The 22,334-nt window shown below is 41.3% G+C and overlaps 1 long non-coding RNA gene across 2 annotated transcripts; it reads left to right on the forward strand.

Moving 5' to 3' along the window:
- Positions 1 to 200: 200 nt before the first annotated feature.
- Positions 201 to 21,526, forward strand: LOC125426771. Of its 2 annotated transcripts, none has more exons than XR_007243572.1 (3): positions 201 to 307; positions 11,053 to 11,140; positions 21,136 to 21,526. It is a non-coding gene; the product is annotated as an uncharacterized LOC125426771 (long non-coding RNA). The 2 variants fall into 2 exon arrangements; XR_007243573.1 differs by lacking the exon at positions 201 to 307 and adding an exon at positions 9,099 to 9,155.
- Positions 21,527 to 22,334: the final 808 nt, after the last annotated feature.

Consider the following 22,334-nt stretch of genomic DNA (forward strand, 5'->3'; position numbering starts at 1 on the left):
TGATGTCAAAGGCTGTGAATTTAATATTGATTTTATAAAGTACTTTTACTGTAACCTGTCAGTTAGGATTAGCTTCAACCTCGAGGAAGCTCAGGCACTGAGCTGGATTTGCACGCAATGTGGCTTGCCAGCGCTCAGACTCTTTACCCCAGCCAATGCTTTATTTATAAGAGTGACAGTGTGCTGGGAAAGCAGGGATAGCACACCGCCCCCAGCGATCTTTGTGTCTTGTATACACAGCATCAGTGCCCTGTGTATACATTAGGCTTGAAAATGTAAGTGGATCAGAGAGACAGATCATTTGCTGGTATGTAAACAGACAGATGAGTTTATAGATCGCATTAAACCCCAGTGGCTGTAAGTAGTAGAAAGAAAGATGTGTTTTCCCAGACTCCCAACCCCTCCCCTTCTTATTCCATCCCATTTCTTCCTTTTTCTGGTGCTACTAGAACCAATATTGTACAACATATTCACATGGGGTATTTTCTTTCATGTGAGCTACAACTGTGCATGAAAATCTATCCGCAAACTGGCATTTTATGTTGGAAATTTGATGGAGCTATAAAAAATGTAGATTATGTCTGGTGGAGTCTGATTGTTGCCTGGATGGGAGATATTTTGGTGATCTGATGGATATGCCCCATGTGAAACAGCAGCAATGAAGGAAATCCCCGTGGATCTCTTTGTGTGTCAAAAAAGCATATGGTGGTATTATTGGTAAGGAAATAATGTGTTAAGGCAGCATTCAGATCCTAATCGCCATCCATATTCTCCATCACTCTTTATGAATGGAATTACTGCTTGACTGAAAAAAAATCCAAAGTTTAAATAATTAAGCTTCATGATCATAACCAAAGTAAATATTGATCCTTTTCTCAGGGTAATTCTAACTGACAAGGTTGCTTCTTTTCCCCTCAGCTTTTTTCCCCTTAGTTTTTTATACGATGCTTATCAAAGCCCAATTGCTCTCATGAACTAAAAAATATTTCATATTGGATTTACAGTGTAATCTTATACAGGAATAATTCTGCCCAGATTTTCATTGTTAGATAGCTATGTTGCTCTGGAAAGTCCATTCATGTCAAGCATTTTGCATCACTTAAAATATTGAATTAAGGCGCTGTTTTCCTAAAGAGCTAAAGACCTTGGAGCTAGGAATAGCCATCTTTAGAGCACAGCCCTCTGAATTTGAGAGCATTGAGCAATTGAGCATTAATGAAAGATTAACTGTTTAATGCTTAGCTTTATGTGGCTGCATAGAACAGCTGTACACTTGACCAAGTCATGTCTACCACTCTTACAACACTTTTTTCTCATAGCTCACCAATTGCTTTGAGCTCTTTCTACCGTCAGCTGGGACTTAAACTCATTTACATCTCCAAAGCATAGTTGAAATATTTCTTGATTTAAGCCATTAATAATGCTCCAGCTCATGATTTTAATGCCCAAATCACAGTGCTAAACAAATAATAAATCATTGTTTTTCTGTTTCTCAGAGGTTATTGGTTCTAAAATAAATGATCAGGTGGAATATGACACCTTTATCAAATCTGTATAGAGGTGAATTAAAATTAGGAACTTATTTTATCCTCTTACTCACTAAAAAACTGTTTCAATGTAGAAAAAAATTCCAACATAAAAAAATGACCTTCAACAACAAACAGGAAAGGATGACATAATTACATTAATTAAAAATATCCCATTCACCATGTAGTGGCTGTCAGCACTGAGTAGCATTTAGACTCCTACTTCCTTGTGAATGCAATAGATGGCTTTAGGTAAGTCAGTATATCTACATCTCAGCACCCACCTGAAATATGGGAATGATACTACTAAGCAAACTTATAGCAGAGGAATTGTATTGGGGTGATAGGGCATTTGCTTTGCATGTATAGGACCCCAGATTCTACCCTTGGCATCTCTAGGTAAAAAGACTGCAGATAACAGATGCTGGGGAAAATCTTTTGCTTCGTGAGTCTTTACATAGCCACTGCTAGTCAGCGTAGACAGTACTGAGTTAGTTGGGCAGATGACCTGACAAAGAATAATAAGGCTTCATTTGTTCAAAGCTGCAATAGCAATTACTATCAAAATATCTGGAAAGGACTTCAGGAGGTCTGAGCGCCAAGTAGCATTGTTGTTTTCTGTAGCACTTTGCACAGTGGCTCATGTTACAATTCCAGTGGATTAATGAAACAGAAGGGACAGAACCCATCTAAATGTTCTACACATGCAAGCTGTGGTAGACCTTTGGCTCACTTCCCCCGAACTATTTCTGCAGATCTGCTGTTCCCCAGGGCAGTATCTTAGAGATTCTTTCAGTCTGAAGCAGGAGAGGGAAGGTGAGGGCGTTGCACTCCAGTGGCAGAAATCCCTTCTTTGTATTAAAATACTGCACAGGATCCAATGCTTTATCCTGAAACTTTAAACCATAGCATGTACCTTCTATGACTTTGTGCTCCACAGCAGCCAGAGACAGTACTGTGAAGACGGTGCTGCTCTGCCTCCAATAAACCTCTGAGTCGTGTAGCAAGAAACTGGGCAAAAAAATCCTGCTTTTGCCTGGAATACTCCCTAGGAAATGATTTATGCCACATGTTATTGTGGTATAACATATACGTTATTGCCCTGTGCCAGGGGCATTCCCAGACTAAAAGCACAATGGAAGCTGAATAAGGTTGGTTTCACCCCTGGGAGGTTGCATGCAAATGCATCTGTGCGACCCCACATCACTACCAAGAGCTGCTTTACTACATGCACCCCCACCCCAATCTGGATTTGGATACCCATCTTTATTTACAAACATGAATTTTTAAAAAGCAGTTCACACCTAGAAAGCAGTAAACTATATTTCTCTTGTCACATAAACTCACACATATACATACAGATGAACTCTTAACCCTAAACAACCTAACATCTAATCAATAAAAAAAATAATAAACAGTGGGCAAATGAAACCTACAAGACTGTTTTGACATGATAAGGGAATCCTGGGGGTCCCGATGAAAGGAAAGCAAGGAAGGGTGAAACAGGCCTGGGACTAAGGCAGGTTCCAGATCTCTGAAGGTCCTGTGTTCAAAGCTTTACAGGGACAGTAGCAAGGAAGCTTGAGGAAATGAATGGTTGCTGAAGCAAAATTCTAGGACTTGGGAGGGCTATATTTATACTGAAAAAACGTTGGAAGGTGAGTATCAAGTAGACTCCAAAGCCAGCATTGGTTTGGAGCCAAAAAGTTTTAATTTTACTGACCAGTTTGATTCTGCCAGACAGGAAAATCTCAGATTTAAAAATGTGATATACCAAATGTCAGGGCAGGGGAGGAATAAGCCAGGTGCTGGCTGGCCTAGAGGACGGACAAAGAATTGGGTGAAAATGATGATCACATTCTGGTTAAAAAAATAAGCTTAAGATAGGAGTGATTGTTCTCTTGATCCTTCTATACATTAAGGGTTGTTATCATAGCTGATCATTAAGACATAGAGATGCCAGCATCAAGGGGATCTGGGGATCCCTCAGAATTACAGCTCATCTCCAGACTACAGAGATTGGTTCTCCTAGAGAAAATGAGTGCCTTGTGGGGGTGTGGATGTTGTGGCATTATATCCCACTGAGGTCCTTGTCCTTCCCCAGGTTCCACCCACAAATTTCCAGTAGTTTCACAACCTGGATCTGGAAACACTATCCCTCCCCACCTCCCACTAGTGGCCAGGGGGACCCGGCAATCCTACTGAGACATCTTCACTTTTGATTGGGGAAGGGGCTAATTCATTTAAGTACTATTGGGCTGTTGGAAACAACAGCTGATTATGCATAAAATAAATAAGACATCCTGCAGACGTCTTTTTAAAAGGCCCTAACTAATTTTGTGCTTGGGCAGCATGGACAAAAAAGGTGTCAAAGGAAAAAGAGGATTTTCCCTCCCTGCCTAACCATTGAAGTTCTCTTGTGAGTATCATCCATAGCTAGCACCCTGACATTTTGTGGTGCTGCAGAAATTCTCCATCATGCCTGCATCTTTTTGTTTAAGTTTTTCCTGGGACATTTGCTCATACAACCATTTACTTTTCAGGATAAAAAGACACCCTGGATCAGAGTCTGCAGAGCAAACATCCAAGGAAAACCTTAAGCAAAAAACTTCAGGCACAAAGAATCTCTTCAGCAGCAAAAAGTATGAGTTGCTAGCAGATGATGAAACTGACAAGAGAGATTTAACACTTGGGTGGAAAAAATAAGATGTCTCATCAGTTCCTGAACTCCTCACAGCAAGAGGAGATGACTTGGAAATGACTTGGGGGGGTCAATAGTTTTGCATTCTCAAAATAGAACAGCTTGGGGGGGAAGTTGAGTGGAATTCCTTCCCAAGATTCTTTTTTCCCATTCTCAGGACATCTTTTTATTCCTATGCAGATGATTAGGTTCAGCCAGTGAGGAAGGGAGGGGAAACTGCGCCCGCAACATGAACTGCCCGCCCCGCCCCACCTTGCCCCTGACACGCCCCGCCACGCCCCGCCCCGCCCCTGACATCCTCCCACCAAGTGACTGTAATGGTGGTGCCCAGGGCGAGCCACCCCAGATGTTCCCATTGCAGCTCCACCTCTGGGTTTAGCCTGTGTTTTCATGCCACCCTCTAATGCAGTATCTGATATCTATGTAGATGTACCACACCCCCACGCAGAGGCTCAGTCCTTTTACAAGCTTGATGCATGATCATTAAGATGGAATTCCATGGAAATGATCAGAGCCAATGGGTAGGGCTTGAGAGACATTTGGTTGGGTCCCAAGGTCCTCAAATTTAGACACTCATTATATTTGGGGGGAGGGATGATTAATAAGATTTGCAACTTGTTTTTTATGAGAATCAATATGGAGTTACCACATGCAGTTCCAGTGGGCAACCTCCCACTGACATTAATCCCCCACTCTTTGTCAATCAAGCAGCAAGAAAAAATGGGGGGACAGCATTGATAGCTGATGGGATGTCCCTTCCAATTTTTACCATAAAGACTTGAAAATTCCTAAGGCGTTGTGACATTCCTTCCTATTCTAAAACTGGCAGAAACATCATCCCACAGTTATCATTCGGATTGCCACCCAAAGTAGGGTTTTCAACCTCCAGGTGGAGCCTGAAGATTTCCCAGAATTGCAACTGATCTCCAAACTGGACAGATCTTCTTACCTGGAGGATGAAACCTATGGAGTGGGAACCCTATAGCACTAAACATCATTGAAGTATCTTCTTTTCCCAAACCTTGTCCACCACAGGCTTCATCCAGAGTTGGCGAACCAATGGCATGGGTGCCAGACGTGGCACTCAGAGCCCTCTCTATGGACACGTGCAAAAAGAGTCAACCCCCCCCCACACACACACACACCCCTAGGCTAACCTGGGCCCTGGGCTCAATTATAGCATTAAACCTAAGACCTAGCTTTGGGGAAGCAGTGTAGGTAACCCTGTTAAGCGCTGTTAAACCCCACTGATTTTCATGCGAAGAACAAAAGCGCGATCCTTTTCCTGGGAGTAAGCTCGGTTGCTGGCAATGGGGCTTGCTTCCGAGTAAACCCTCATAGGGTCATGATTCACACATTGGAAGAGTTGCACGGTCACTTCAAAGCAAAGCCACTAACTATCACCAAGTTTACTCCTGAGTAATGCACGCCTCAGAGCCAACCATTTTTTCTAAACTAAAACCTCAGTATTCAGGTTAAATTGCTGTGTTGGCACTTTGCGATAAATAAGTGGGTTTTGGGTTGCAATTTGGGCACTCAGTCTTGAAGAGGTTCACTATCACTGGTCTAACACATTGTAGCACAGGTTAAAATCCAGACTTTGCCTATTTTATTAAAACATGACAGAAACGGGGTCATGTGATCTTCCTTCAGAAGAGATTTCCACATAACTATGCTTCTCTACTTTAACTCATAAAATAATTAGAACCTTACAAAATTAACTCCTTTTGTCCATTTTACTTTTTTTATCCATAAATGGAAACAAATGGAGCAAAAAATACATTTTTCAGTGAATTAACAGAAAACCCATTCTTAAAGGCATTGTCATGTTTTGTAAAACTGTTTGACTGAAAACAAGCTACAAAAAGCTACATGTCGCATGCATGTATCAGCCACATGTTTGGTTGTTAGATGTCCCTCACTTTCATGAATGGAGATTACTGTGGGAGATTACAACACAAGTCATATAGACTCACACACCTAGCACTCTAAAGGTGAGCATGCCTGAGCTCTTTTTGGGCATGCTGCGTTGGCAGAAAGCTAGATGTTTTCATTGAACACAATGTACACAAGGGGATTCTCCCTCCCCCCCTTTTTTCTTTTACAGTATATGCAAGTTCATGACATTATTTTCAACCCATTCTTTCTATTCATTCTGATTCACTGAACTCTCATGCTTCTTCAGTAATTTTTTGCCTATTATTGCACCTTCATAGGTTCAACCAGCAAATATATTTTAAAGATTTTTCCACTTTATGCTTTAAATTAGTGATACTTGCTCAGCAGCTAGGGACCCACGTGTGGCTCTTTTGGATGCTACCTCTGATGCTTTTGAGCACTGCTCTCCATTGTAGTACTTGCCTGCTTTCTAAAAAAAAGTGGACAAGGTCATTGCACAGTATAGCTTGTGTCTGGCAGGTGTTTTCTACCTTAAAACACTTTCTACCAGTGGGACAGGAAGATGGGTAAGCCTCTATTCATGCCAGAGATGGAAGTAAAATTCCCATCTTCTCTGTATCCTACTCTTCTCAGGAGTCTCCATACTGTTATCCTAGCACCCAGATGGCTGCTGCGGAAACAGCAAGCTATCCACTGTGAATAGAGTAAAACCACCAACATAGCAGGCAACCAGGAAAAAGCAAGATGGTCACAGTGGTGTAGTGTTGGTTTGATGGTAGTAAAGCAAGTGGAGTATATATACCTGTGGAATGTCCAGGATGGAAGAAAGAACCATTTGCCTGTTTACAAGCTTGATTTGCATGTGTTGGGTGGGATCCACCCATTTAACATGTAACCATGAAGATAGCATAATCAATTAGTGATGGCATCTGCATTGTAGTAGCCTGACCTTTTGTTCCCTTTGATTGCTTACTGAAAAACACTAGCGTTTTTCAGTACTGATAGCCAATTTTTGTTCATTTTCATGGTTTCTTCCTTTCTATTGAAATTGTCCATGTGCTTGTGGATTTCAAGTCTGATAGAGTGGTTGCAGAGTTGTCCAGAATTTCTGTGTTTTCAAATAATACTCTGTGCCCACCTTGGTTTATCAAACATTCGACAATACAAAATAGTAACAGTTATATGTTTAATAGCAATAATTATAGCTTATATTATTGTGTGTGTATTAGCTGTGAGCATGACTCTCTGCAAACTTTAAATACTTATCAGGCTTGAGTTTTAATGGTATAAAGTAATATATTTGCTGTGATGTTTCATTGTTGACAATATAGTAGGGTTGCCAGGTCCCTCCTGGCTACCAGCAGGGGATGGGGAGTAGGATTGCCAGATCCAGGTTGCGAAACTCCTGGAGATTTGAGGATAGAGCCCGGGGAGGACAGGAATTTCAGTGGGATATAATATCATAGAGTTTACTCATAAAAGCATTCATTTTCTCTGAGGAAGATGGTCTCTGTAACCTGGAGATAAGCTGTAATTCTAGGGCATCCCCAAATTCTGCCTGGAGGCTAGCATTCCTAGAGCCCTAACACATCAGCAGCTTCCTGCTTTCCCATGAAAGACTGGGAAGTTCAGAGTGACCTAGGGGAGGAAACCATGAAATCTCCCCTTTTTCACTGAATGGATCCTAAATCCAGCTATCCTCCATGTCATAGAGATCCCAGCCATTTCTAACATAAGGCTAATTTTCTGTTCTACAGAAGGGAGACTGCATTTTAGGATATTTTAACAGGAGGGATCTGTTTCAGAATCTGGTCATCTCAAAAATATTGCAAGCTTCCTTTCCCCTGCCCACTCAAAGTTATTTTAAATGAAAATGGAACTTTCTAGCCCTTCTGTTTTCAGTGATATTATGGAATACAATGCAAGGGTGCTAGGATGACCAGACACTATGCAAGGGTGCTAGGATGACCAATAAGCATTATATAATACCCAGGCAAACCTATAGTCTGACAGGGGGAACATTTCTTCAGGAATCTGCAACAGTGCCCTACCAATCATAATCTTGTTATCATGTAACGCCCAGTCTCATGGAACAGTGCAAGGGTAAGATGGATACCAATCTTAATTCAAGGATTTGCTATGAAGAGGGTCTGCCTGGGATCATTCTGCTCCCCTGTCCCCCACCCAATTAAGAATACAGAGCTTCAGACAATGCTTCTCCTAAGAGCACAGTCACTTGAATCTGGTTAGCAACAGCCCAGCCTTGAGATCGCCCACCTGACTCCAGTGCCACAATGAACCCTGATCTCATCAGTCGATCTGCTGTATTGCCTTGCACTCTTTTCCCCTAACTTAATCTCAGTAACCTCATCTCCAATTATTAAGAGTCATCAAACATCCAAAGTTTCTTTGTTTTAATGTCCTCAAAAAAGTCTATGCTCATCAAGACTTGGAATGCCCTTGTTTTGATTTCATCAGCACTGTCCAAAATTCATCAAGTCTTGAGCTTTGCCGGGTTTTAATCCCATCAAATCATTCCCACAGCATTGTCCATGCCTGGTAATGGAATTTTGCATTGTCCCAGTAAGATTGCCCCTTTTGTTACTGCCAAAGTGTCAATTTTTCCTTTAGACCCTCAAAATCCATAGCTCTTTACACTTGAATTTCCTATTTGAGCCCAATGTCATTTTCCTGCGGGAAGCACTGGCCTGTTCTCTCTCACTTTTTTTTAACCTATTCACTTCTGGAATGGTAAACATTACCCTCCTAATACCCTTACGTTTTCCCATTATCACTCATCTCTTTATTCCCTAGGCTTTTTAACTTCTGTGTGCTTGCAAGTAGATTTTTGTTATTTTTGATCCTTTAATAAAGATGCACTATTTGCTTCCATTTTGGTTTTAAGTGGATTTCTTGAGGGACTGACTTCTGCATACTCTGGTAAAGATCCCCTACCCATCTCTTGCATTGTAGATCTGTTTCCAACTCATTCTCCAAACTAATTAAAGGAACAAACCAGATCAATTCAGGTAAATAGGCTTTTTCTAAAACTACATTTCATGTTTTTTAGATTTTATACAACTAAATAAATAACCTCATTTAATCTCTCTTTGTTTGTAGTGATTCTTTATTGTCTTCTTTATTGTTTTAGTCAGTTCATAAATAGGTGATGGTGACATACCAACTTCTCTTCTCAATTTTATCCTGTTACCTGAAATGGTGGGAGTCTGTCCCTTATGAAGTGGGGGAATTAATGAGAGTGAGTTCTTTGGCATAGCAAAAGGTTGGGCAAGCTTGAGATCTTTGTTGCCTATGTATACTGAGATCAGTATTTGCAAGAAACCCACAGGAGAGCAATATAAAGTTTAACAATTTTATTAAGGGATAATAGGCGAACACACACAGACAATAATTAATGCAGCAGAACTAACACACACAGCCCTAGAATGTAAGCATTGTTGAGTGGATAGGTTTGAAATAAATGAAGGGAATTAGGTAGTAAGGGTTATAGTCACCTAATCTTGGAGCAGAATGGTTCAATTAACAGAGCTGAGTGACCCTTACTTGTCTCTGGTAGCAGAAAGAACAACATGCTATGGGACAACATCAACAGAGAGAGGTCTAGAGATATTGGACACTGGTTACTGGGAGAGGGGACATCTTATAGGGAAAAAGGGGGCCTCAAGGTTATGCAGAGTGATCCTTAATTTCCCAGGAGAAAAGGAAATCCTGTCTTTCTGGGGAAAGACAAGAGACAGACATCAACCTTAATGGTCTGAGTCAGAATTCAGAGACTTTTATTAGGCATATGCAACAAAGGAACAGAATAGAAAAGTAAATCCAGTAAAAAAACCAGTAAAGGTAATGTTAGGAGAAGTCAAGGATACAGTAAAAATTTGGCTACCGCTTCAGTTATTTCAGCCTCAGGATTGTTGAGCAAAAGAGTAATCTTTACATTGATGGAAAGATCTGAGAACCCAACCACGGTTAAGGCAGAGAAGTCAGGACTAAAGCTGTTGTATAGGCAGAATAGCAAAATATGATCACAGGAGTCAATATAAGAAGGTCATAAAGAGCAGTGTTTCTCATGCTGAAAGATGTTTGAGAACCAGCCTTGAAGTAGTGATGATGGAAAAGAATTGCATCTTGCTCTTGAAAATGCCCATCTGAGTTTATAATTAAGGAGTTGGTTCAGATAATGGGCAACACAAAGCTTTCGGGGAATAATATCAAAGTGCAAGGGTGTATAGGAACTCTGTGCCTTGCTGAGAAAATAATGATGTTCCTGGTCAAATAATTTGTTTTTAAGTTGAAGATAAATCTCGTTGGCAGTAAGCATGAGCAAGGAGTTCCAAGAAAGGCCCAGTGAGGAGATCTTAGCCTGAATTAGTAGCCACCAGTTGGAAGTCTGGAGTTCACGCATCACACATTGGACCAGACTGTGCAGGTCGGAATGGAAACAGAAGCTCACCCAAAATTTGAAAGTTGCAGCAGATGCCCTGGTTTCCAAAAGGTGCTGTCCTGCCTCAAGGCAAAATACTGCATAGGGAACACAGTGTGGAACTCCAAAGATTTTATATAAGAATCTGGACTGCAACTGTTCAAGCTTGGGTTTCCATGCATGGATCCATATAGGAACTCCACACAATAGGTGTTGAACCACTTTCATGTTGAATACTTTCAAGGCCGCTGGGATGAATCTGCCGCCATGGAGTTATTAATCTAATGGTTGAGGCATTCGCTTGATCGGCCAAGCTTGGGAAGGCCTGAAGGTGGGAAGAAACTAATGAAATTACAACTTTTATTACAATGATAATGTAAATGGTAATTGAGGAGCAATTAGTCAGAGGAAGAAGATTTTGGGTAAATACTATATTGGCAGGAACACTTGGGGTAAGCACATTAACAAGTCCTTTGTCTTTGCAGGGTGGATATTCCATGGCTGGAGATGGGAAGCAGAAATTTCCAGGGCAGAAGCACTGTTATCTCTTAATCCATTTGGAATGAATTCAAGGTAAGTCTTTTTCAAGGCAGATGTGAGCAAGGGCTCATTTAGACAGGATTTTACTGTGTCTTTGCAGAGAATGGGCTCTCGATTTTGGCACTGCACTGCTAGGCACCCTAAGGGTTGGCAGGATGCATAGAGACACTGCATAGAGACACCATTGGCCAGTCTGGTAACAATCTGTACAACAACTGTGTGTGGTAGATTAAGCTGAGAGAGTGTGACCAGGCCGAAATTTTCTGTCAAGTGTTATGACAGAAGGAGAATTTAAACTGGGGACTCCCAGATCCTAGTCTGACATTCTAATCACTACAAAGGACTGGCTGTCTTGCCCTACTGCAATTTTTACAAACCTAGCTACACCATGCATAAAAATCCAACATGACTTCTTATAGCCTCAGATTTCAATAGTTTACAGATTCCAAATACAAGTTTTAACTGGCAAAGTTACAGATTTACAAGATATTTTTCCCTAGCTCCTATTGGGGGTGGAAAGTGCTGTTAAGTCGCAACCAATATGGAAACCACATAGGGTTTAGAAGACAAAAGACAAACAGAATTGGGTGGTTTGCCAATGCCTGCCTCTGTATAACACCCTTGGACTTCCTTAGTGGTTTCCCATCCAAGTACTAATCAGACCAACCCAGCTTAGCAGCCAAGATCTAAAAAGATCAAGCTAGCCTGGGCCATCCAGGTCAGGGCAGCTTTTACTACACTTTCTAAAATAAACCAATCTTTCAGCCTAATGTGATACTTCAAATCCAGGCAGTTTTCTCCACCTTTTCTATGTACTGTGATAACATGTAGGGAATATGTAGGCTTTTTATGACTGAAGTGTATTCCTGTTGTATTGTCGTAATTACAGTAAAGTTACCTTTTTGTCTTTGTCCTTTCTCTATGGTCTCCTGTTCATTATGCATAACATTTAAAAACATGCTCCCATTTATACTGTACTATAGTTCGATTTTAAAGGAGGGAAAGAAGTAAGGTAGAAATATTTTATGGATTTTTTCCTCCTTCACTAACAATTTTTTTAGTGCCCATTAAATGGGATTGAAAACTTCAGTCAGTAATGTGTTTTAAAACCATTTTAATGAAAAAATTCTAATCCCATCTAATCACACTATAAGTGCTCGCTTTCTTTTTAAAGGCAAAACAGTGTAACATTTTAATACATGTCACTGCCTGGCTGCATTAGAAGTGCTTGGCCAGCCTTAAATCCGATTAGAGTAACTGTTACAGATTACAGAGGAGTCACTTCTGATCACAGAGAATCACAGCAATTCAAAGGAATCATATTCACAGCCTGCACTTTGATGGCATAGTTATGATATTTAAAGAGACAGGAATACCAATGTGCTGCAGACAAGAGTTTTAATAGTTTATTCAACAATGAAAGGAACCAGCACTTAGTTCAATGAGATCACACATAAAATATCTTCCTATGTCACTTATTGTAAATAAATATGGGCTGAGATCCTGAATACCATTAAGGCCTCAAAAGACTCATGATTTAAATAGAATGAGGCAAGTACAGCTGCACTAGATTGTAGCCATAGACCAGCAAGGCTAATTTCTGTGGTGCAAAGAATACCAAGGAGGCAACGTCATTGATTCTAATAAATCAGAAATCACTGTGGTATGATTCAACTCCATATCCGTACCTCAGTATTCTTGGATATAACTAGGAGAATGTTAGGGCTATTCAGTCTTCTTCTGCAGAAAAAGACCACACGCTTGCAGCCATGGTTTTCCACAGCTGCTGTTCAGTAGAGGGGTGAGGGTGGGAAGGAAATAGGGACCATTACAATGCAACAGTATCATTTCCAGTTTCATACTTCATCACATCAGCATGCTTTAGGACTCCCCCACAAACTTTATGGTAAAACCATATAGTGGGGTGTGGGGAAAATATGACAGCATCATGCATAAGTAATGCTGTCACTTTTGGGTTCACGTGGAAGTGATGTTCTGGTGTTGGAACACAGCATATTTGCAGGTCCCAGTGCCTTAAACCAGTTACTTGTTGGTAGTGCTGACTTGGCAACCCTAGAGACTATGTTATAATTTAGAGAAATTTGGCAAAGCTGAAAAAAATCTGAATACCCATATCATTAAATGGAATTTTTGACTTTTTAAAAAAAAGGAATGACTATTTTTTTTGCTCCATGATAGTCTATGGGAAATTTTCAAATTTTCAAATTTTCAAATTTTCAAATTTTCAATTTTCATGGGAGGGGACTGGAGTTTTTTAAGGTAAAGACACCAAAGCATAGCTGCAAGTGATTCTACTCAGAAGAACCCTTCAAGTTTGGTGAAGTTTGGTTTAGGGGATCCAATTTTATGGGCCTGCAAAGGGGGCCCCATCTTCCTCTGGAAATAGTTGGGCACTATCACCATCCCACATAAGACCACAAGACAATTCAGCATGCAGGGGCCCAGCAAAACCCAGACATGCTGCTGACAAAGATGCCTTCTTGCTGCTCAAGAATGTGAGCCTCAGAATGTGAGAGGGAGGGGGTTCTATGTGCACACTGATCCTCCTCTCTCTGCAGTCTCACACATGATCACAACTTCATAGGGTACACAGTGCTGTGGCTACCTTTCATCACTGGCTCTCCTTTCCTCATCTCCCACCCTGGAAAAAAGAATTTTAGCCAGAAACAAATGTTGAACTGCTTCATTATTTGTGGCACTCCTCTGGGTTCTCTTATTTTTGGTTTACCACCAGGGCTCTGTACTACTGTGTTTTCATTTCAATTTTAATTTATACCCCACCCTATTCATGAAGGGCTTGGGGTGGCTAATAACCCCAAGACAGTAAAAAAAAACCTCACAACTGACCTTTCCCAGGCCCCTAGAGCAGTGGTGGCAAACCTATGGCACAGGTGCCAGAGGTGGCACTCAGAGACCTCTCTGTGGGCACGCGTGCACAGAGTTCGTCATGTGATAATAGTGTAATTATTTCAGGGAGATTATTAGCATTAAACCTAAGACCTAGTTTTGGGGAAGCAGTGTAGGTAACCCTGTTAAGTGCTGTTAAACCCTACTGATTTTCATGGGAAGAACGAAAGTGTGATCCTTTACCTGAGAGTAAGTTCGGTTGCTGGCAATGGGGTTTGCTTCTGAGTAAACTCTCCTAGGGTCGTGATTCACCCGTTTGAAGTGTTGCACAGTTGCTTCAAAGCAAAGCCACCGACTACCGCCAAGCTTACTCCCGAGTAACGTGTGCCTTTGAGCCAACCGTTTTTTCTATACTAAAACCTCAGTATTCAGGTTAAATTGCCATGTTGGCACTTTGCAATAAATGTGTGGGTTTTGGGTTGCAGTTTGGGCACTCAGTCTCAAAAAGGTTCACCATCACTGCCCTAGAGCATCTATTTCTGTTCTCAGGGGCTGGTTGACATCCTTCTTTCTTTGCCTTCTTCGCTTAGCATAATAGTACCTGGGCCTCCATCCTCATTTCTTCAACAACTCCTGATCTGAATGCATTTTGTCTTTGGGGTTATCTCCTTCTTCCAGTGATTGCATTATCTCTATTGCTAATGACAGACCACTATTTCTCTTATGTGCATCCCCCATGTCTTGAACGGAATGGCTCTTATTAGACTTCAAAAGATTCAGGCATAGCTGTTCTAGTCTATCTGTAATCTCCCTCTGTTCCTCAGGGGAAGCCCTGAGTAAGAGTTCAGTAAGTCCTCTTCTCTCGAGTTCTCCAGGGGGTGCAATTCTTGGTCTGGATTAGACTGTGAGGTGAGAGAGGGTGGCTCATCCCAGCTGATTAAGTCCTGCTGGTATTTCTTCAAATGACACTCTCTTGAGGTTCAACCCCCCCCCTTAACTCTGCCTCTTTTTAATCTGTAGTAAAAGGACCAGCTAAATTCTCAAGTACCCTTACAAGGAAAATTCCTTTAGAGTGCAGGAGGGCTTTCTGCTGTAGTAAAATCGAAGGGCCCTGGTGCATCTAACAGTCAGTATGACCTGCTGTGTTTGGTTGTTATTACAAAGAAATTCCAAACTTTCTAAATCAACATAAGCAGGTTTCATTGCCAGTATTGTACTTAAATTGCTTATTGCTTTAAATCTATTGTTCCAAAGAGTGATCTGTCCTCTGTATCTGCATATTGTAAGATCAGCCTTGCAAAGTTGCAGTTTGAGCTGGCACTGTGGATTGCAACCTCCTCCCCACCCTGGATGGACTTGCTGGATTCAGTCTATTTGTTATTGATCTGACGAAAGAATTTGGCATGGGGTTGATATTTTAGAGCCTTACACAGCTGGACCTTGTAAAACTTTTCAACCATCTGTCAGAGCAAGTTTAAACTTTCAAATATCATGCCTACTGTGTATTGTCGAAGGCTGTCACAGCTGGATTCAACTGGTTCTGGTGGGTTTTCCAGGCTGTGTGGCCATGGTCTGGTGGATCTTGTTCTTAACGTTTCTCCTGTATCTGTGGCTGGCATCTTCAGAGGTGTGTCACAGAGGGAAGTTTGTTACACACTGTGTCCAGAGAGAAGGAAATGTTTAGGGTATATGTTGTCCATGTCCCAGGATGGGGAACCAATCAGTAAGTGTTTGGGTGGAACTTGTTATGCAAAGATGTGGTTGATAGTATTTTATCAGTCCAGGGAGTGATTCACATTTTCATGCCCTGCAGCAGCAGTAGTATTGGTAAATGCAAATCCTGTGTTTGGGTGGAGTCCTTTGTTCATGAACTTAGCATGCCCTTGAGGTTTGTTTTTGGTGTTTTTAAGTACTGGTAGCCAAGCTTTGCCAATTTTCAAAGACTCTTCTTTCTTGTTGAAATTGTCTTGGTGTTTGTGAATTTCAATGGCCTCCCTGTGCAGTCTGACAAAGTAACCTTCTGCATTGTCCAGAATTTCAGTGTTTTCAAACAAAATGTTATGTCCAGTTTTGTTTAAGACATGTTCTGCAACTGCAGATTTTTCAGGATGGTTAAGCCGACAGTGTCTTTCATGCTCCTTAATGAGAGTCTGAATGCTGCGTTTTGTGATTCCTATGTAGACCTTTCCACAGCTGCAGGATATGTGATAGACTCCTGCAGATGTGAGGGGGTCTCTTTTGTCCTTTGCTGAGCATAGCATCTGCTGTATTTACCTGGTAGGTTTCAAGATGCTTTGTAGGTTATGTTTCTTCATCAGTTTCCCTATTTGATCTGTGATTCCCTTGATGTATGGTAGAAATATTTTTTCTGTGGTGGGCTGTTTCTCCTCAGTCTTCTGGGTTTCTCTTGGTCTTAAAGCTCTTCTGATTTCTGTTGTGGAGTAGCCTTTAGCCTTCAGAGCCCAGTCTAGAGGATTGATTTCATCAGGGAGGAGGTGAGGTTCACAAATTCATTTTGCACGATCTGTCAGAGTTTTGAATTTGCCCCTTTTCTGTTGTGGATGGTGATTGGAGTTTTTATGTAGATATCGGTCTGTGTGTGTTGATTTTCTGTATACTGTGTGGCCCAATTTGTGGTTGGGTCTGCAAAAGAGCAAGACATCTAGAAAAGGCAGTTTTCCTTCTTTTTCAGTTTCAGTGGTAAATTGGATGTTTGGGTGGATGCTGTTAAGGTGATCTGAACTTGGAAAAGATCATCAAGTATGCACAATCAAATGAGGAAAGACAATGGCTGCCAGCCTGGCACCCACAATGAGGGATGTGAACAAGGCACTGATGACAAATGAAATAACTTTAATCAAACAAATCAATTGGCTCATGTACAGTATGGCTGTAGTGGTCATATGAGAACTGGGCAGTGAAACACTTAAACCCAAGGTAAAGCCAGCATCAAAACCAAAGTAAAAAATTCGACTGGAACAGACCATAGTTTCCAGACCACCCTATTCACAGAGGTGATCAGGAGAAAAAAATGGGAGGAAGAGCCTCCCAAACAACACGGTGAGCTCCTTGGGGGAAGTGTGGGAGAAAACAATACAGTCAATCAATAACAAGTTATTGTTATGCAAAATATATCTTTTATATAATATTATGCAAAATATTTCTTTTAAAAATTTGTAAGAGTATTTCTAGTTACCATTTGAGCCAATATTGAGGGGGGGGCGGGAAATGCAGAGCTAAAATTATGGAAGCTCTGTATTTTCTTTTCCAGATATCGAGTGTTAATTCAACTGATACAGCAGAATATTGGTAGATGTGATGTAGCTTCTGATTCTAAAAATAGGAATCCAGTGAAAAGCTTTCAGAGACATTGCTTAGGATTTACTTTACACCAGATGACCCCTGAAGTCTAAGCCATGTATTAAACTTTTGCTGTGCAGCATTATAGCTGAACCATGTTGGTTTTGCCCTGTTTTCTTGTCTTGTCTACTGTACAATATAAACGGAAGGAGCATGGAAGCTAAGAACCTGAATAGAAGAGTTTCACAGAATGCTAAATTCAAACATTTTGTTCAAGATATAATTTGAAATGAGATTAGCTAGACTACAGAGAGGAAAAAGCTTGACCTTTTCTTTTTCAATTTATAATTTTTTTTAGTTGGAGGAAGAAGAAAAACATACCACAACAGAGGAAAAGAAAAAATGAATTGCTTTACACTACCTACCTGCCATCTGCAATTATCATGGCCTGACAGACAAATATAATTACAGTGTGCAGTGCCTGTTTGAGTGTGAGGGCTTTGATTGTGTAAGCTTGTCAGTATAATACTACAACACAACACAGTACACACAATTATGGTGGGTAGTCATGCTGTTCAAAACCTAGCACTCAAAGCAATTGTGGCACATCTCATTATATGGATGGTTTTGATTCTGGGATTACCTTTTCCAGGTGAAGTTCACCATAGCAATGTAGAGCACAACAGCTTTCTGAAAAGTTTGGTACAGAAGATTGTACCATTGACAGTGCACAATGACAGTGCAATTGTAAGGAATGCACTACATGGGAGAAAATCTTAATCCTATCCCTGTTGAATCAAGTTGCTCCATTCCAGAAGTCTTTTTTACTTGGCTAAGCACTGAAAACGATGGTCTGGTGTGAAATAATGCAGGACAACCTTCTGCCATTCCTGAATCTCCTATCATTCTTGGGTTGGTTTCTGTGAACCACAGCTAGAAGGTGTTTGTGATGACAAATATTGTCCACAGTTCCCTTCCACCAGTAGCCCTCTAAGATTCCTAAAAGGCCAGTGAAGGAAGCTGGGGTATTCTCATGCACAACATGCCATAAACATTGGGCACTAGTGAGAAATGATAATCCAGCAAAATTACCCGTTTCCTGTTGTACCAGTGGAGGAAAATCAATTGGGGAGTGGGTAGCAATTGGGAGAGTGTTTGCACACACTGCCAACATAGCCCTTTTGTGCTTAAAGTTATACCCTCTTTCCATCACCACTGGTGACTAGAGTAGCCACATGGTTACAGATGCAGATCTTCAGGCAAACTGTGAAAAGTGTGGCTTATGAAACCAGTTTCACACAAACTATAAAACTATGGCTTGTGAAACCAGGATTTGGTTTCATCATTTTCACTCTTTCCCTAACCTTCTTTGCAAACACCTGGATGGTATTCTAGCCTGCATTACAGTGAAGACAATACGCAGCCTTAAACCATGATGTGCACATTCGTATTTCAAACTGGATGTCGACATACAAATGTCCACATTTGTATATCCCACAACTTTAAACTAAACCTGCCAGGCTTCTGTTGTCTATCACTGCTCGAACCAATGATCAGGGGAAAACTTAAAAAGACTCAACCGTATAACACACATGGGAATGTCATTTCTGAGGAAAATCAAGATGCAAAAATGCTAGAATCTTTATTTTGGCCCATGTGGAAGGGGCCCTTGTGAGGTATGTGGGGCTGAGAGAGTTCTGAGAGAACTATCACTAGTCCAAGGTCTCCCAGCAGGCTTCATGCAGAGGAGCATGGAAAACAAACCTGATTCTCCAGATTGGAGTCCACCTCTCTTAGCTACTTTTCAGACGATCATTCTAATCTCATAACTAAATTAACCATACCTTTGTATAATTTCTGAACTAAGTCATATTGCTTGACCTTTGAATATGCTAATGTAACCCCCATGCTCAGAATGGATTGACCCAGAAAGGAGTGGAGACTCAAAGCAGCAGGAGGCTGCAGAGCTCAAGTAGTTTGGAGGAGACAAGGCTACCAGACTCGGACCTTGATTTGTATAAGCCCTTAAAACCTTGTTAAGAGTTTTTGTGGTTGTAATGGGTGAGAGTTCTATTGGAAACCTTCATCATGTTGAATCCTGTTCATCAAGCCCTTGGAGTCTTCAGGAGCCAACCCACTTGCAAAGAAGAATTGGACTTGACAATATCAGTAGACTGTAAATATAAGGACTTGAAAATGCAACTTAACAGGCTGTAATGTGTTAAATGTTAAATGTTAAAAGTGTTATTTGTTAAGAAAGTAAACCATTTTGTTTTAAATTTAGTTTCTTTGCAACTCCTTCCAAGTACTGCCCCCACAGAACTCACAAGCTGAGGTTACACTAACCCTTTTTGTCTTGGCTGTGTATGGTCACAGTTCCCCATTCTAACACAATGAGCTACCCATTGTTTTCTTCTCTCCTTTCTTTTTGACATTTAGGTTCCAGGAAAAGGTGGAAATCGTTCAGAGAGCTATGTGGGCTATTCTGAATGTTCTTACTTGAATTTGGTTGCTTTTCTGCTAGTTCAGTTGCTAATTTTTACAGTCTTTGGTTAGCCTTATTAGTTTCTTTGTTCTTGTGTCAGGTTTTATTGTTGTGTTTTAGTTTATCTGCTTTATGTAATATTCTTAATCAATTTTGAATTTTATGTTCTAACTTGGAACATGAAAAAGATAAATTGTAGCATACCTCCTGCAGGTTGCACACATGGGAAAAAATTCATGTGCAGTCTGAATATGCAGACATCTCTGAATCATAGAAATGCTGCTATAAGTAAGCCTGATTTTTTTTTATTCCTTACACACACACACACACACACAATTTCTTCCTTCATTCTATCTTTCTGTTTCTCACACACACATGTGCACACACAAAAATGCAGAATGCCATAGGTTATAAATAAGAATTGGGACCAATTTGCAGAATAACAGTACCATCCTAAATGGAGTTACACTGTTTTCAGCAGATTGACACAGTGGACTTGGTATGATGTAAATCTACTTAGGATGGTAGGGCCAAGAACTCACAGTAGGATTTTATTCCAAATACTAAATACTAATCACGCTCTCAGGCCAAGTTTTAGAACAGCTGTAATAATCTAATAATAATCTGCATTTGCTGAAAGATTTGGCTACATTTTGAAATTCTGTTGTTATCATACAAGTTCAACATTGTCTTGGAAGATTTTCCATGAAATACATGTCTTTAGAGTCTTTGTTGCATGTCTTGAAAGTACAAAAACTAACCAATCTGTAAATCATGAACATTGTACCTATTGAAGCGAAATACTTCTTTATGGGAGGAACTCTGTTATGGGAAGATGCAGAGTTCAGTGGGAATTCTTCAGCGTTTTAAATTTTCCATCATCACTATCACAAGATGGTCTTCAGGACTGATGAAGCAAAGTGACACTCCGATGACAGCTCATTTAACCTTAAATCCACTGTAACTGTGTGAAAACAGTTGTGAATTGAAAAAGAATATGTAGGCACTATAAGCAGAAACAGCTATGAAGGTAAAGCCAACACCATTTGCCCATATCCCAGTCACTCCCCTTTATGCCAGACATATTGGTGCAAACTCATTTTGTCTTCCTATCTAAAATGCTGGCAGCATGTGAAATTGGCATCCCAGGGAAAAAGAACCAGGAGTTGGGGGGTTGCCTGGTATGGGAAGCTGTCCTCAGTAAAAAGTAGTCCATGGTAAACATGGATGACAGTGTACGTTGAATGCACAGTTTTCTTCAATAGCAAAAACTCTGCAGGAATCTTTAGAGATTGTGGGACAGGATGCCAAAGGACATGGAGTCACATTTACAGAGCGGATAACAGCATTGCCTGCCTATATTGTGTCCCAACAGGAGATTTCCCAACCAGAAGGGGAAGAAGATGGAGCCAAACCAACAAAAAGTAACTGGAAGGAGGTCAGAAAGAAGCACAAAGGGGGTGGCACCAAAGAGATACACCTACCACACGAATGTGCAAAGCCATAATGAACACAAAAGCTGGGATGAAATGAAGCTTCCTCCACATGAAAAAGAAAAATGGAAGATAACAGTAAAAGAAGAATTAGACTCTTTACACAAGAAAAATGATAGCAGACATACTGACAAAACTACTTATCAAGATGAAATTTGAGAATATCCATCAGAAATTATGCTGACTTCTGGAACTGACACTTGAGAAGGGGTTTGTTAGGATTTTACAAGTGCCTGCTTCATTCAGTCAAGCAAGCGTTAACTGCTGAAGTATCATGCCTACAATCATATGAGCTTCTGGAAATATCTCTGGCCCTTTCCGTATGGGCCAAAAATGACGGCCTGGGGGCGGTAAAAACACCGCCCCCAGGCCACCGTTCGCACAGGCGGTGCTGCTGCAACGCAGCAGCGCCGACCTGACTCAAGGTGCTTCTAGTGGCGGCGCTGTCAGGTTGCTCCTCAAACAACAACCCTTTAAAGGGTTGTTGTTGGGGGGAAAGCGTCTCCCTGGCCCGTCCCACTCACCTTGTCCCCGTCGTCGCCTGCTGGCCGTCGAAGCCCCGCCACATACGCTGTCCTCCCACCCCTGGAGGTCGGAGGGCAGCGTGGGCGGGGCTTCACGGCCAGCAGGCTGACGGTGGGGACAAGGTGAGTGGGACGGGCCAGGGAGAAGAGGCGGCTCCGTGCGGAGCCGCCTGCCGTTTGCCGGCCTCTGCTGCGGCCGCTCGCATGCGTGCATGCGAACAGCCTTCGCCTCCACGCCAGCGGAATTCTCGCCGGCGTGGAGGCGACAGGGAGGCCGTGCGGAAACGGCCTCTGTTTCTTCTTCCAGCAGAAGAGGAGAGAAAGAGACATGCAGGCACATATAGACTGCACAATGTGAGCGTGCAGTCTATATGTGCCTGTGTGCCTGTCTCTTGCATAGTCTGCGAGCACTTTCATAAAGAGTTTTCTGTTCCTATATTTGGTGTAAATTCACTGGTTATCTAGTAAAGTTCTACAAAACAACTTCACTCACATCTCTGCCTTATTATTTACTCTGCTAATTAATTGCAGTACAACACTAGTTAATGTCATAATGT

Source organism: Sphaerodactylus townsendi, linkage group LG02, assembly GCF_021028975.2.
Source record: "Sphaerodactylus townsendi isolate TG3544 linkage group LG02, MPM_Stown_v2.3, whole genome shotgun sequence".
In the NCBI taxonomy this organism is placed as follows: domain Eukaryota; kingdom Metazoa; phylum Chordata; class Lepidosauria; order Squamata; family Sphaerodactylidae; genus Sphaerodactylus; species Sphaerodactylus townsendi.